The sequence below is a fragment of the Platalea leucorodia genome (genome assembly GCF_965183815.1).
Source record: "Platalea leucorodia genome assembly, chromosome: 11".
Lineage (NCBI taxonomy): Eukaryota > Metazoa > Chordata > Aves > Pelecaniformes > Threskiornithidae > Platalea > Platalea leucorodia.
This window is the reverse complement of record NC_138833.1, coordinates 7,629,187-7,645,995: the sequence shown is the minus strand read 5'-3', so window position 1 is coordinate 7,645,995 and position 16,809 is coordinate 7,629,187.

Genomic DNA, 16,809 nt, shown 5'->3' with positions numbered 1-16,809 from the left:
CTCTGCTTAAAAAAAAAATCTTAAGCTGGTCTTGTACGTTTAGTGTTTTTAGCCTCTTGGCATCTAGGCTTAAGGGACACCATCAGGTTATGTTAGAGCCAAAGAGCATCTGCAACGGTAAGCGGGTGGGAAGCACCCACAGCAGTTCACTCCAGTCTGCAGCTCTTCACTTTAGTTTTCAGGGACCAAAACAACTGGTACTCCCTCACCCCCGTATTTTCTACTGCCTAGATCTATTTGTAGGTAAAACCCACCTTGGTAGCTTCCCTTGCTTCAGAGGGGTAACTACTACCCTTTCCTGGGCTCATTCCCAGAGCTGGGAGCATGGCACCCCATTAGCATGGGCAGAGGACCATGCCACCATCAGTGCCAAGAGCAGCCAGGACACTGCACTGGGCTCCATGACACCTTCCATTTCACCCCTTGCCAGACTGATGAAGCAGTTTCCATTGGACATGTGCCCACAGTGGGTTCCTCCTGTGACTGCCTCTCAGTTCTAAAATCAACTACATAAACATATCCTAAAGTAATCAAAAACACTGTATCAACATTACTGTGTCTTCCCTGAAGCTACCAAGCAGAGAGGACCTCCACTTTCACCTGCACTCAAACACCACTGGTAAAGGGCATCAGATGTAGATGTAATCCTAGCAGATATGATCTAGCTTTCATGCTTTCAAAGCCAGTCAGATCTCACCAAACAGTGACCACTGTCAGCTCAATGCAGCCATGGACGCCACTCATCCCCCAGCTGACAAGCTGGTCTATATAACACACTGCTGGTCTTTAGACAGTGTGGGAAAAATTGTCTCCACCAGTCCTCCCAGCTCTCAAACCTCAAGGCTTCTCTAGGGAGGATTTTTGTGCTGTCTGATGGTAGAGGTCTCCTTTTCATCAGCCTCATCCCCAGCCAAATTCCAATTGCTATGCAAGCAACACCTTAAACCTCCTGCTATCCTGAAAGGAAGATTAACATCTGCTAGGTCATTATTAAGGCTTGTAAATGGTCCACCTGGAACAACAACGGCTAGACTTTCCATGCCACTTTAAACACCTTTGGAGGCTGTTTTTAAAATCTACACCAGAGCCTAGTTATCATACCAGCCTCTGTTGCAGAAAAACCCATTGCAACTCTTCTGTAAGAAGTCCCATCTCTCCAGGTCTTGCCTCACAATTCTTGGCACCTCAGAAAGGCTCTTCCACTCCCTGGAGAGCCCTGTTGTCACCCTCAATGAAGACAATGTTCTTTCACCCTCAGTAGAGTTTCTCGGTAGTACCTGCAATGGGCTGGGTATCATTCACAGCTGCCTTTGCCTAAGCATAACTAACATTTAGATTGAAGTTTGACTACATCAGAAGCTATGTTAAACACTCTATCACTTAGTAAATAAGTTGAGTTCACTGTGTAATGTTGCTGCAGTCCTGTTTCATCTTCCTGCCCATGCACAAAGCCATCAAACTAATGGTTTACAACCAGCTAGTGGGAGATGCCCTGTTCATTCCTTCATGGCCCTTACACTTTGAAACACTTGGATGCCACGAAGGCTCTGAGCAACTCATTAGCATGGCCTTAGTGGAGAAACACTACTGCAGAAATTGCAACCCAGATTTAAATTACAGGGACGTAACAGCAGCAGTTGAAATGCCCTTGGCATCCCATTTTCCAAAGCCAGGTTAGAGATCAGGCCTTTATGCTTCTGAGGTCAATACAGTCTAACACACCAGTGTCCTTCAAGTTCAAATAGATACAAGTTCATCCCTTTTGATACTCCTAGCAGCACTCCTATAAAAGGTTTCACAGCCTCTAGAAAGGCCAAAAAGCCATCCCACCTATTAATGTACTCTATTCTCCAGACCAGCTTTCCACTGCAAACACTTCTATACAGCACCATGCCTGCAAGCCCGCTGCAAGACATCTCCTCCCTTCTGCAAAGAACTGCACCTAGTTTCCTACAGCAGCCTTATAGAAGGGACCTTGGCTCCCATCTCTCTATACTATTACCCATCCCCAGCACTCCCTGCTCACACCTCCATCTTACAGCTGCTGGCCAAATGGCTATTCTATTTGCCACATCAGTAAGTGTCTGTCCATGGGGTCCAGGGTCATTAACACACTCCTACAGAGGCTGAGCTCCTCCTCGTGCTGATCCCTGTCTACTCCAAGTCCAGTATGCACTGGCTTTACCAGTTATCACTACCAGCCCCAAATCTGATCTCCTACCTTCCCCCATCCCTCCAGCCCTCCCCATCCAGTCCCTTGAATCATAGAATAGAATCATAGGATCATAGAATCATTAAGGTTGGAAAAGACCCTTAAGATCATCAAGTCCAACCGTTAACCTATCACTGCCGAGTCCATCATTATACCATGTCCTCGAGCACCACATCTATCCATTCTTTAAATACCTCTAGGGATGGGGACTCAACCACTTCTCTGAGTAACCTGTTCCAATGCTTGACCACCCTTTCGGTGAAGAAGTTTTTCCTAATATCTAACCTAAACTTCCCCTGGCGCAGCTTGAGGCCGTTTCCTCTCATCCTATCACTCGTTACTAGGGAGAAGAGACTGATGCCCACCTCGTTACAACCTCCTTTGAAATAGTCCTCACTTCCATAACCAACTACCAATCTTTCAACAGCGACTGTGCCTGTTTTGGTGGCTTTCCATTAGCAGTGCCATCCAAGTGTTGAAGTGAGACATCCAACATACTGTGTTCTCAAGGTTCCCTCCCTCTCCCTGCATCAAGACATGCTCCCTTTCTATCTCCTTACCTTGTTTTACTGCAGCATCCTCCCAGTCCAGCAGGAAAAGTACCAATATGATCAAATAGCAGCTTCCTGGGGCCCTACAAGCTCACCAGCTGTACTGCCTTCCTCCACAGCCTAAGCCCTTCGAGATTCCATAACAGTGGGACAGGGTCCCTTCATTTAGCATGCAGGTAACAAGAAACTCCAGTTTCTCTCTTACCCCTGCAAGCACTCTCCCAAGACTTTCAGCCCCATCCTTTCACTTGTAGGTCCTTCCTCACCCCACATTCTTTCCTCCAGGCTACAAATATAAGAGAAGCCAGATGAGGAGACCCTGTTAACCCACTACCTCCCCCCTGCTCCAGGCTTGGAGCAAGAGACATACCCTGGCCAGCAACCACCTGGAAGCACCCTAGACCGTAACAACACACACCCTCCCAAAACACCAGACCCTTATCGTGCCATCAGCTTTTACAGAGTTCAAACAGCTGCTCTTTAGTAGGGCCTGGGCATTATAAGCCTCCCCTCTCCACCCTCAGCTTTCCTCTCTCTTTCTAGCAGGCATACATTATAGTTCACAATGAAAAAGTTGCTGTCACTTGCAGGTGTTTTCCTACACTGCTCCAAGCCCACCAGGAGTGGAGAAGCAGCAGCAAAGCTCCCACCTAGTTTGCAAAACAAGTGGGAGTTGGTGGCTGTTCTCCTTCTCCTCTTCTCTGAATATGTGCTACTGGAATTTTAAACAGATTATGTAAGTGGCTCTCATTTAATCCATCTGAACTATCCTCTTTTAATCACATATGAGATCAAAGCAGCTGACTGTGAAATGAGTAGGGAGCAGCACAGGCTCTCCCCTGTGCAAGCTGGCCTGCAGTGGATGAGGAGGGGACAGGTTGTGGGAACACATGCCAGGGCATGATGCTCTTTCAGTTGTTTTTTTTTTTAAATGCTCAATAGCAATATGGGAAACACAAGTGCTACTATCACTTTCTGTGTATTTCTTATGGTCCTTCCTTTGTGCCTCTGCATCCCAGAGATACAGAAGGACATGTCTGTGCCATGGATGTGGGGGCATGGTAGATTGGCTGCGAAGCTGTTCTTCAAAGAGAGAGCAGCTCGCTCTCTCTCTCTCTGAGATTTATATAGTTTACCTTTTTCATTTCTTCTCCTGAAGTCTGACATTTAAAAATGTGTAATTGTGTTTATCCCTGGCAAGCTGTGAATGGCTCCCCGGGCTGCCCGTGCCTCCTGCGCTGCTGTATAAATTACACTGACAACCCCTTATTACAAAGGGAAAAATAAGTTAATGGAAAAGCAAAGCAGAAATAGATGCATAAAAATCCCAAAGAGCCCAAGTCAGCAGAATTGCCCCCACGTGACAGTCATTGCCAGTATTTAATTAAACAGAGATCGATCGTGTGGGTGAGTGTGAGTTGGTGTGTATGCATGTGCAGGGGAGGAATTGGTACATTTATACTGTATTTATTTTTTTGATAGTAAAGAGTTATTGATATTATACTGAAGGCTACCCTGGCAGGGTGATGAGCAGTGTGGCTCGGGGAGGGAGGGGTACACACAGCCTGCCCTGGGCAGGTTCCCCATCTCTCCGTTCATCCGAGGGAGCCTTTCCTGGCTGATGGGGAGCTGAAATGCCTGGCTGCCCCTCAGGAAGAGAGCTTGGGTGCTGCAGAAATGCCAGGACCATCAAGGCTGTGTTTCCTCTGTGCAGGCAGGGCTCTGTGAACTGCAGCGCAGGCGAAGCTTGAAATCCGCCTGCCCCAAGGCGTGAGCAACAAATCTGCACGGCAGCACTGAGAAATAAAAATCACATTGCCTCCCGGAGCAACCCGTGATGCTTTTGGGAAATGGCACATTTAGATGGAGGCTCAGGGACATGTGCGAAGAGCCATGAGAATAGAGCCACCCAGAGTCACTCAGGCAGGATGGTGAACTGGATATTTGGAGAGAAACATCGAGCAACACAAGCTGAGATGAGGGACCTGCAGGCCAGGACTCGAGGAGATTAAGAGAACTCAGACATCCTGAGGATGCTGCGAACAAATGGGAACTGCAGCAGCAGAGCTGCTCTGGGGCCCCAGGGATACATGCAACCCATCACTGCTAATGGCCTCCATGGCGTGTTCGAGCTGACCCAGGTGACAAAAGTAGCAGCCACAGAGCTGCATCAGAACTGGGGAGCTCTGAAGGGACCCTGAAACCCTGCAGGATGGCTATGGGAGGAGAGAGGTGGAGGCAGGGGAAAGCTGGCTGGCTTTGCCTAAGCTTCCTAGTTCAGATTATAAGGAAACACTGGGATCTCAATAGCTGCTGGCTATGGGGTTGGAAATTTCCTGTTACTCATGGCTGATTTGGGTCTCTCTTGAAGACCAAGGACCTATGACAAGGCTCTGCGTCCCTGTGTTTCCCCACTTAGTCACACAAAACATAACCTCTGGGATAAAATGGCAGCCATCAATCAATATCTGAGCAGGCTGCTGGTGGAAATCAGAAACACATCTTGAAAAAGTGGTATGTTTCAAGCAAAATGACTGGGCAGAGGTGGAAATGCTTGGTTGGAAATGCTCACCTCTGCCAACAGGAGCTGGAAATGTTTCCACCTGGGACACTTGTCCAGGAACTGCCACCACTGAGTCCCCACCTACCTCCTCTGACCCTGACAGTCCCCCCATCACTCACATGGGAAGTGGTCCTCAGCCTTTGGGGTTTGGCCAAAATATCGTGTAAAGCATTAAGTGAAGATGTGTAGACTTTAGCATGGGGTCCACAGCCAGATCGATTCAAATTCAACCATCTTGGGAGCAGAGCAAAGAAGTTAACAGCTGCTGGAAATTGCACACGGCTCCTTTCATTTCCACACATTTTTCTTGCCTAATTGGAGCGAGCCCAGCGGTCAGGTAGGAGCTGTGAGAGGCTGGGGAGCTGGACACAAGCTCTCTGTGACTCATTCCTGCGGGAGGGAGGAATGGAGGGACTGCTTGCTCCCTGGGGTACCAGTTGCACTGGTCTGCTCTTACTGGGCCTAGAGTCAGAAGAAGAAACCCCTTATCTCATTGCACCCACACATGTCATTTGGACAACATAGGATAAAAAAAAATAGTGATCTTTCTGCTCCCCAGCCCTTTCTCTGGCCATGTGTTCTTGGTGTAGTGCTGCTGCTCTGATTTTTCGTACCTCCCCCTCTGCAGCAGCATCCAGGTTTGACTCCCGTAAATGTTAACCAAGAATTCAATGCAAAGGAAATAAAACCCCCAAACAAAACAAGGGGAATAATTTCTATTTTTGTTCAGTTTTAAGATCAGTCTCATGGCCCTGACATCTTCCAGATAATGACTGAAAATCCCTTCTCCCTTCAGTCTGGACACCAATCAATACTCCACAAGCAATTTCCAGTGCTCAGCTCACTTGTTAAAGACCTAACATTCCCTTTCCTCGAGAAGTGGGTGGCACAGTGAGTCACAGAAAGCTCAGCAGGGTGCCGCTTCTACCTGATGCAATGCTGAAGCCAAGCTCAAAATCAGAAATCATCCAGAAAAGCTATTTTCTTAGCCTAGGACTGAATCTCAGTGATAGACTGGAGAGGCCTGAGAAGTCTTGCTGGGCAGCAGGTCTCGGAGGTCCTCATGGTGCCACCCTTCCTGGGCCAACACCAGCAGCATGGACAGAATCACAAGTGATGGGGAGGCCATCCTGATCTCCAGGGTTTTCAAAATGTGCTTGTGACATGTGTCCATCACAAGTGACCGTTCCTGCCCCTTTCAGCAGAGCAATGCTGCACATAGCCATTTGCTCCATGCAGAGACACATCATGGATATATGCAAGACTTTTAGCAGGGCTGGGCTCCAGCAGCATCCATCCATCAACCTGACAGCCCTGCATGAATCCTGGCCCCCTTCCTCACCGCCACACTGCCGCAGTGGATGGAGAGCTGTGATAAGGCCCTTTGCAGGAGGAGGCACCAAGCTGCTGCAGGAGCCTAACTCTCCTGTCAAGGACAGTGGGTTCATCAGCTGCTTTGGGGGCTTTTCCAGGACCCAGAGCCTGGACCTGGCAGACGGTGTCACAGCTAGGACGTGGCTGCAGCTGGGAGTTTGTAAAATGCCTGTCTTCCTGCCATAATCAGGCTAACCTTCTTCACAGCAAGGAAGCCCCCAAGGGAGCTCCTCAGACTGACAAAATGCCTTTCTTTTAAAGTTGCTTTGCTTAATTACTCTGGGACATGTTTAAAAATATGATGTGCCATGAGCCTTTGAAGTTCAGAGAGACTTTAGCAGGTGCAGTAATCCCCTTATTCTAATCCTGATGACCAAGATATGTTGGCTGCCCTTTCTCATGGTCTAGCGGGACTCAGGCAGTTTAAAAGCTGGAGTCTTTGTCTGCTTTCCTGAGATGAGACTTTCAGAATTGCACTGGCCTCTCTTCACCTTGGGTGGACCAAACACCTTGCTAATGTGCTTATGCACAGCTGTGACTTATTTATATCTTCCTAAAAACTCGGATGAGCACTGAGGAGGACAGTGGTTGTGCACTTTGTTCTTCCAGTTGTGCTTGTGTCGGGCTGATTTTGCTGAAGGAGGAGAAAGGCTTGATCCATCCCTGCAAGCGGCCAGACCCACACAGCTGGGAGTGGGTTGGAGGCTGCAGATGAGAGCATGCAGAGGCACAAGGACCCTCTTGCTCCATAAGCGGTCAGGGAGAGCACTGCAAAAGCTGGGTGTTGCTGCCATCCTTCAGTCAGAGCGAGCAGGGAAAGAATTCATTTCTCTTATGCAACCAACAGGAGCTATTGCCCAAAGCATGGGCCACGTGTAAGACTAATTAATAGCTGAGCTATGTGCATGAAAGAGCTAAATGGATGTTGCCTTGTTAGAGAGGTCTGTGGGCCTGCCTGTCTGAGGGTGGGGAGACAACAGAAATAATCAGAAGCAATCATCAGAAAGCCAAGGGTGGCCAAAGCAACACTTGGCAGCCTTATGTTCAGAGAAAGCAAAGACTGAGATTTTAGGCTGCGTGTTGGCTGGGGAAAGAGGCTTGAGAAGTCTGGTGGCATCAGTATCTCCTACTGCACCAGTACTCATCTCAAGGAAAGTGTCATTTACAGCAATGTTTTTGCATATAAAATGAATTCCACCACAAATACCTGGCTCTCTTGCAAGTTCCCTCCATATTGGAAAGAGCTGCCAAAAGTCAAGTCTGAATATTAGCTAACTACTTCAATCAAATTACATAACTACATGATGTTGAATAAGCTGAGAAATAAAGTCAATTGTAGAGTAACAAATGATGTATTTACTGCAATAGAGGTGCTTGAGCTTTCAAAGCTTACAAAATGTCTTCTCTTTTTTCAAAATTAAATTTCCTTGAAATAAATGTATTCCCATGGAAATTCTTTATTACAACAAAATGCCATTTAAATGCCATTTTCTGGTGGAAATGCTCTGTTGGTATATTATTGACACGGTTCAATTACTGCACTCACACTTGCAGTAGCAATGTGCCAGACAAACAGTACCCAGGGCACATTCCTTTCTTCCTCCAGACGGTCTTTTTTGTCCCCATGGATTCAATGGCTGGACCCCAGGCCAGCCTTGGAGGATTCATGTGGCATGTCTTGACATATCCAGGGTGCAGAAGCCCCTCTCTGGGGAAGCTCTCCAGACTCCTGTACCCTCTTGGGTTCATCCAGAACCATTTGCATGACAAGGTCAGGTCCTCTCCCAGGACTGGCTCTGCCCACGTTGGACCCCATGAAAGATACAAGGGCTCAGCCCAGCCATTATGTGTGCTGAGGCCTGCTTAAGGAGAGGTACCCAGACCTGTTGAGTTTCTTCTCCAGGCATGGGAGTCATTCGTTTCACTCCCATCTCACGCTCCTCTGGCAACAGATTTGCATCTTCTGCCTTTGCATTTCAGCCATGTGATTTCTCATGCTCTGGGGATCCCACATGCCCAGTAAGGTTGTCACCAGACTGGTTTATACCCAGCCTGTCTGGTTTTGTCCCAAAATGCCCTGCACCTGTTGGAATCACAGCCCTTGCACATGCCAGGCTGCCCAATGCTTAGCAGCTTCAAGCTTAAGGCAGCTGCTCCTTGTATTGTTTAATCTAGTAAACCTGGATAAACATCATACCTTCTTTGAAAGGGATCACACCAGCTCCCACCCTATCAGGCACCCACCATTTGAAGCCATGCTGTAGCTGTGCAGGCAGAAAACATTTCCAGTATGGTCACTGTCTCCTTAGTATGTGAACTGTTGCATTCGTGGCTAGGAAGAATAGGTGCAGTGGGTGTGAGCAGAAGCTGCCTGTTCCCCATCTCTAGTGTGTGCTCTGTGGAAATGAGGCAGCGTCTTTCCTCTCATAGTCGGGAAGCGGAGTTCAGTAGATGTTCTCAGTGGTACCCAGTGACAGACCAAGAGGCAACACGAACAAACTGAAACACAGGACATTTTGTCTGAAAGTAAGAAGATGTTTTTTTACTGTGAGGGTGGTTGAACACTTGGAGTTCACAGGTTGCCCCAAGGGGTTGTGATATCTTCATCCTTGGACATATTCAAAACCCACCTGGACGTGGTCCTGGGCAACTTGTTCTGGATGACCCTGCTTGTGCAGGGGTTGGACTAGGTGATCTGCAGAGGTGCTTTCCAAACTCAGCTATTCTGGAATTTGGGGATTCTGGGCTTCTGAGTCCTCTCTCACAATCCCTTAGGCAAAGTATGGCCCCAGCAAGGTGTCATCTGGGCTGCCCTCACCTGTGGCTGCCCTCCTGCCTCTCCAGGCCCCTCTAAGGAGAAAAGATTTTCCCAACTACCCTGTACTTGACCAAACACTACCAACCATCTCGGTACCCCATGTACTGAATTGGAGGACATTTGGAGTGAGAACGTAGAACTGTTGCCCTGTATCAAATGGGGTAGAATGGGGCTGACCTTGCCCTCCCTGCTGAGACCAGGACCCCCGGGTGCAGCAGCGGGATGCTCAGGGGTGTCCCTTCCCCAGTTGTACTCCTCCTTGCTTTGCTGTGGAAGCATCCAGGGAAGTGGAATAACATTATCTTCTTTCCACTCAGATCATTAAAGCAGAGCACCCCATTTCCTTCCTGAATTAAGCTGATGTACAGTTTGGCAGCCTGGATAATCTCCTAAAATGCTCCTGAGAGGCTGCATGACCCATCCTGCCCTTACCTATCAGCAGGGGCTCCCCAGGGGTGTTTATCCCCTGCAGCATTTATTCTGGAAATGCAATGTGTGTTCTCCTGCAAACCACCACTGCTGCCAAGCTGCCCCAGCCCCTCGAGTGCCATGAGCCCTGCGAGGTGCCAGCCCTTTGCTTCAGCTGCCATTCCTCCCCCCTGCAGAAACCTGCCCAGCCTCCTCTCTGCAAACACACGCCGCAGCCACCGAGACCCGAACCCAGCCCTGCAGCCATCCCTCTGGAGCCAGGGCAGATGCAGAAGGGATTAATTTTACTCACTTCAATAATTTCATTGAAATGGGCAAAACTTTTTTTTTAATCTCCGTTTGCTATATTTCACCCTGATTCTCTGCTGCAGTGTCTCTTTTTCTTGGCCACAGCTTGCATTGGAGAGCAAGGGTCTTGAAGTTTGTTCTCACAAATAAACCAAGTAACCTGTAGACCTACGGCAAATTAAAAGAAGCTATTTAGCTATGCAGATACACTTGGCTCCATTTTTTTGTCAGGTTTGGCAGTTCATTAATAACAGCTCACTGGTACAGAGAAAAATATCACACCAAGCAATCAGCAACACATAGCTAGGATCCTCAGGACGTTGGCAGTTTTGCTGAAAGGAAAAGGAAATAAAAAAAGGCACATTGGGCCACAGAAATGCAGCCTTCCAGTTACAGGCAGCCAAGCAAGTCACAGCAAACACTTTATTCGATTCATTTAGCTCTTCCTCTTTTTATGGAATATTTGCAGTCTTCATTTTGATCCACATGTATTTGTTGATGAACCAGCTCTGTTAATCATTCATGTCAAACTACTTCAGCCTATGTGTTCTTAGGCCACTGTTTGCTCTGTTGCCTCAAGAATTGGAAATCCAGCTTCGCAGGCTGCGGGTGACTTGCAGTTTCCTTTGTATATTCGTGTGCAGAAAAATGGTCTTGAATCATTACTTGAGGGACTGAAATGAAAAGGAGTCAAAGGAAAAGATTATAGCAGAAAGATTACAGTATGAAATGACTGATTTTTATTTAACATATTAACCAATATACTTTTTCAAATATAGGCTCAAGCCTACTTAAGGCAAAGTTCAAGTTAATATTGATATTTGAAGGAAGAAGCACTTTCATATTAATCACCTAACTATTAAATGTCTGTTATGAGACAGAGCTTATGGGCTATGTCTCCAGACACATTTTCAAATGGTTCAGGCTAACTTTGATCCTTCTTAATGACAGAGAGCAATTATATAATGGGTTCAGAAACACTTTTAATGCACAACTTGCATGGGGGTTTTTTTGCAGTGTTGTCAGATAATATCTCAATAACATTTCTGGGAAGCAAAAATGACCATCCTTAGCTCACCCTGCATTTTTGCTTTGCAGTCTCAGATTTGCAGCCTAATTTGCAGCAGGCTAGAGTCTGAACGTGAAATAGCTGAGTGGCAAAAGTGCAAGGTGTTGCAGTGGTGCAAAACCCTGAGGGCTTCTCCTTCAGCCAGGGATGCACAGAGTTGTCCATCACAGGTGGGGAAGGAGCTGGGGAGTGTTATCCTCCACAGGGCAGCTGCCGGGTGGTCCAGGCCCTCGGCTCACACATTGCCATGGCAACCACATCCGCTAGGGCAGCAGAGGTGGTAAGAAAAGCCAGCACCAGGCTGGCAGCATGGAAAAGCTTGGCTCACGCCAAACCTAGCACAGACTGGGCATGCAGCAGGGCCTGCCACCATGGCCAGCGTGGGAAGGGCGACCCAGCAGCCTGGTGTTGGGTGGAGGAAGGTGGATTTCCTCCCAGAGGAGTCTGGGAGGGACTGTGCACTTGGGGGTGGCAGTGGCTGTCGGCACAGGGAAAGGTAGTGATTGGAGCCAGGGGTAAACAAGAGCAGAACTGCCCATGGGGGAGCCTGTGTGTGTGTGCACATGTGCACGTATGTGTGTGTGTGTGCATGTACACATGTGCACACATGTGTATGTGCATGTATGCATGTGCACGCGCGTGTGTGTGCACATGTGCATGTATATGTGTCTGTGTGCATGTTTGTATATGTGTGCATTTTCTGTGTGCATATGCATCTGTGTGGGTGCATGTGTGTATATGCGCATACACACATACCTGTGCATGCAGGGGCACAGCTGGGCATGAATCTCTGTTTGTGTGCAGTCCCACACTTCTGCGTGCCCTGCAGGGTGCATGGCTGTACATCTAGATATGTCTGTGGGGAGGTCAGGGCGTGTCGCAGTCATGCTTGTGCTCTGTCTAGCCAGAGAGTGCTCAAGCACATGTGTTTATGTTAAAAAAAAAGGAATAGATATTCCTTTCATTGTCAGTGGGGAAAGGCTGCCAATACTGCAAGCATAGCACAGGGCATCATCACAGAGGGACAGGCTCGCACTTGGCTTTTTCACACTTCATTGTTTCTGCATTTTCTAGCTGAACACAGACCTGTGTCTGTGAGTGGGGCAGTTGGTGCCAGTGCCTGCAGGTATACGGAGAAGCATCACACCCGCAGCCAGGGCATGAAAATGTCCGTCCTGGTATGTGAGAGTTGGTGTGCTTTTGAGAAGCTGAAGCACACAGAGAATGACAGCATCCCCAACCTGCCCTCCTCAGTTTAGCAGAGCTAAACACATAAAGCTGCTGCTTGCCTGTGGGGTATGGCTGGACCAAGCATCATGGGTCTGGGAGACACCTGTGGTCCAAGGTGTGCATCCTGGCTGTATCTCATCCCCATACTGGACCAACATGCTGGGACACATCAGCTCTCCCTGTCCTTGGGTTTCCAAAGGGATGAAACCCAGTGGCAGGGGCCGGGGGAAAGCAGTGATGTGAGGGAACCATGGCTGCTGGGGGTACCCCAATGCACGTTCAATACCCACCTAACCAAGGCATCTCCCTCCTTCTGCAAGCCCCTTTCTTTCTGTGTCTCTTTGCCCCAATAGCTGCTCTCCAATGATCAGGTCCCCATCATATGAGGCATCCACCCAGGAGGGTCTGTGCTGCGTTTGACTGCATTTGCAAGCTGCAGCTGCCCGGTCACATCCTGCACCCCTGTGCTCCTCAGCATAATTTTCAGCTCTGCAGGCAGGATCAGCATAAAGCCTCAGCACCACAAAACAAGTGGGGATGGGTTAAAACAGCATTTTACAGCTCTTGGCCCTGCCTTTCCTCAAGGTGAATGCTGAATGAAGGGAGGTTGTGCAGTGAATAGGTTGGAAACACAGAAAATCACCTCCCGCTGGGTCAGAGAGTACCTAGGAGGTGAAGTACAGCTGCATGGAGTCCTCCTCTGCTGAGGGTGAGGCTGAACCACAGTCAGTGGCTAAAGCATCATTAGAGTGGCTGTACATCCAACCAGCATCCTCTTCCTCTGACAAGGTCTCTCTTCTCCAGCACACAGGGTCACAGAAAGCCTGTGACTACACACGCAGGGATGATGGTTGGGTAGAGGAGTAAGAAAGAGAAAAGCTTTGCAGGCAAAGCTTCTTGTAAGCAGGAAGACAGCAGAGCTTCCCACAGCTGACTGGTGCACTTTATCTGTTTACAGCTATCAGCAAGTCTAGCGGCAAACAGAGTAACACGCAGCTTTCACCTGAAAAATGGTGTAACACATTTGTGCAAATCATCTCTGAGGAAGAGGATATGGGAGCTGGGGATGTTCCTCTGGTCCAGAAGCAGACACTGAATGCTGGGATGCCCAGCAAAGAGATCTCTCACAGAGGCACACAAATTCTGCATTTACACATGCGCCTGTGTGCATTTCTGCCTTTACAACTGCAGAGGTAAACCTGTCCAGTTAGGGAAACTCAACATCATGAATTCTGCATGCAGAGCAGGTCCCTGGTGCCAGCTGGGGTTCACGAGAGGGGAAAGAGGAGTGGGGCTGGGTGAGGGGTGTGAAATAGGGAGTTGGAGGCATCAGGAAAGATGCAGAGCAGACCAGAGTGGCAGAAAGGTCCAGCAAAGTCTCTAGTATGGAGTTGTGCCTGTTAGGCAAACCCCAGAGATGTCCCGGGGCTGAATCCTTCTGCAGGTCCCTCAAGCTCTAGTTGGTCCCTAAAAGTACCTCTCTGCAGCAAGCAGCATCTGAGGTGAAACATCTATGGAAAAACACAGGCATGTGGAAAAGCATCTCACCAGGATCGTTGTTACTTAGTGGGGACCCCCATGAAGCACCATCTGTCTTGCTCTCCTCCCCAGCAAGAGCACAGGGACAGCCGGTCTCAGAGCACCTCTGTGCACCAGATTTGGGTCCCAGCTAGCTCATGTCTGGCAGGTACATCATAGAAATGACATAAAACAGGCTGGAAGTACCTTGGGAAGCCACACTATCTAATCTACCCCCTATTCCTGTCCCAGACCTCCAGGTCCACACCTCCTGCTTGGCAAGCAAGGGAGAAGCTGGCCTCGTGGCAGCTCGTGGTGAGATGCAATGTACAGTTAGATGCCTGGAAAGCAGGGGAAAGTTTTGTAGAGCTGATCACATGAAGCCCTTCCGTGTCTGCTCTGTTGAGTCCTTCCAAATTTTTCCTCTTTGAAAATAGGAGTGTGTCATTCTGCTCAGTTTTGGTATCTTATTAGTCTCAGGTTTCCTCGCCTTGCTGGGTGGCTCATTAGGGAGTGGATAATGAGCTTTCTCTGCCCACTGCTGATAGTGGTTGGTGCAAAATCTTTAACAGATATATTGTTTTTCCAAGTATTTCTCGAGGATTTGGTTTAAATTGGTGTTAACATAACAGAATAGGGAAGATGTTTTAAAGAATTCAAGTACAAATAAAGTCTCTTTGCTAAGCAGGGTTTGCCGCCATGGTGTCAGAGACACCCCGCTGCCCCACCAAGGGAGTTTTCAGAGGTGCAAATGGTACATAGGTGGTCAGATCCTGCTGAGAAGCATCATGGAAAGCAGTCTCCTGCCCTGAAAATCCACTGGGTGCAGCTAGACGCACTAAAGGTACAAGAATTAAAATCACAGGAGCCCAAACTCCATCCACACTGAGGCACCTGAAAAAGCAATCTGGTTTGCAGGAACTTTGAGGAAGGCAGGAGCTCCTAACGTTCCTGTGCAGCCCCTACTCATTTCAAGTGGCCAAATTTTCAGAGTAAAGGGAAAATGATGGTTATTAGACACACTTTTTTTACCTGAAATGCAGCCTTTTATTTAGATAACAAAGAATTTTTTATATTATGGGCACTTTCAAGAGTAGCTGCTTTGATAGTGACATCAACAGTGGAATCCCAGCATGAAAAATGCAAAATATAAAACTGAGTATATATGAATATGAGGTCCTCCGTGTATAATGGGCGTGCACCTCAGAGTTCAATTAATTTAAAGCCAGCTCTGACCAATCTGGACCTGACTCAGCTATCCCTTTCAGGACTGTGATAGCACAGCTGGGCTGCCTAGGTCAAGAGCTCTGTGCTCAAATTCCATACACAGGATAAATAGACATGTAGAAAAAAATACGATGTAGTGTTTGTCAGAGGTGTTCATTTGCTTCACCTGCTGTAATAGCAAACAACGCTTTTGCCAGGTGCGAATTTGCAAGCCCCAGTTTCTGTGATCTCATCTAAAAAAGGGGGGCTTGGGAATGCATTTTAAGCAATTTTGTTTTACAGCTGCTCTGTTTTTGTACCTTGGTCACTTCTCTTTTTGTAGGAAGGACACAGGAATGCACAATTAACAAACTCACACACTGCCTTTCGAAAAACAGGAAGATTAGCAGGCCTCTTGAATTTACAGAAATGTTGCACCCTCTGCAGCATTCACAACAGTGCAAAATGTAGGAAAGCAACATCCATCTTGTGCAACGGCTAACCCACACTTAGAAAGGCACTGGAGAGATGCACGGGCATTTTTGCCAACGCCAATGCCAATTTTTCCACTCCAAGGCTGCAGCGTCCCATGCCCACAACCCAAATAGCTGGTTGCAGTGTTTGCAGTCCTTCAAGCCCAGCATTACAATGCAGGGAGATCTCTCCACTTGCAAACCCAGATGCTCCCTACAGCAGCTGGCAAGTGGGTACATGAATGTCATTAACTGTCTGAAAGCTTCAGGTGGACATGCCAAGGGTAGACAGAGATACTCTGGGAAGGCCACAAAATGGACAGAGGATGTCTGATGGTATCTCAGCACGTGGTCACTCCTCCAGGCCCCCACTGCACTGTCAGTGTGGGGCAGACATCAGCTTCTGGCACAAGCATCTGTCCACGAAGTCTGAGAGAGTGGAGGAGCAGTAACAGCCCTGTCTGCTGTAACATAAATACAGCTCATGCACAAGTCCTAGGCATGCATCATTCAGACAAGGGGAGCAAGGCATGATTGCTGCAAGGGCCTGGACACAGAGGCATTCAGGAGCACTGGCAGCCATTCATCTGAGCCTGCCAAACTTGCATGGATGTAATCTGTGCAAGACACCAGTGAACTAGGGTAAAGCATGTGACGGCTACAGGCTTAACTTGGTTATACTAAATACAACAGACTTGCCACTTAGTGTGCTTTGCTGAAGGGGTGTGAGGTGGAAACTGTGGAGGCTTTCTGATGGATATCACCAACCTTTGGATCCAAACTCATCAAGCGGTCAATTTGCATCTTAGCCTGAACTTCTCATCTGACTTTTTAAGAGAGGAGGAACCAAACCAGTGAGCAATCCTCATGCCATCAGCCTCTGCCAAGCAGCCTCAGCAGGGCGTGGGAACCAATATATGTTACCTAAACAAAAGGAACTTCTTAGGTCTCACTGCTCCTCATGCTACTTGAAGATGTTCAAGCTTAGAGATCTTAGTGTGTCCAACATTATCAGTTGCATTAATCCATCTTTACAAGATGCTGCATCTTTAAGAGGCCTCCCAGCATTAATGCAGCC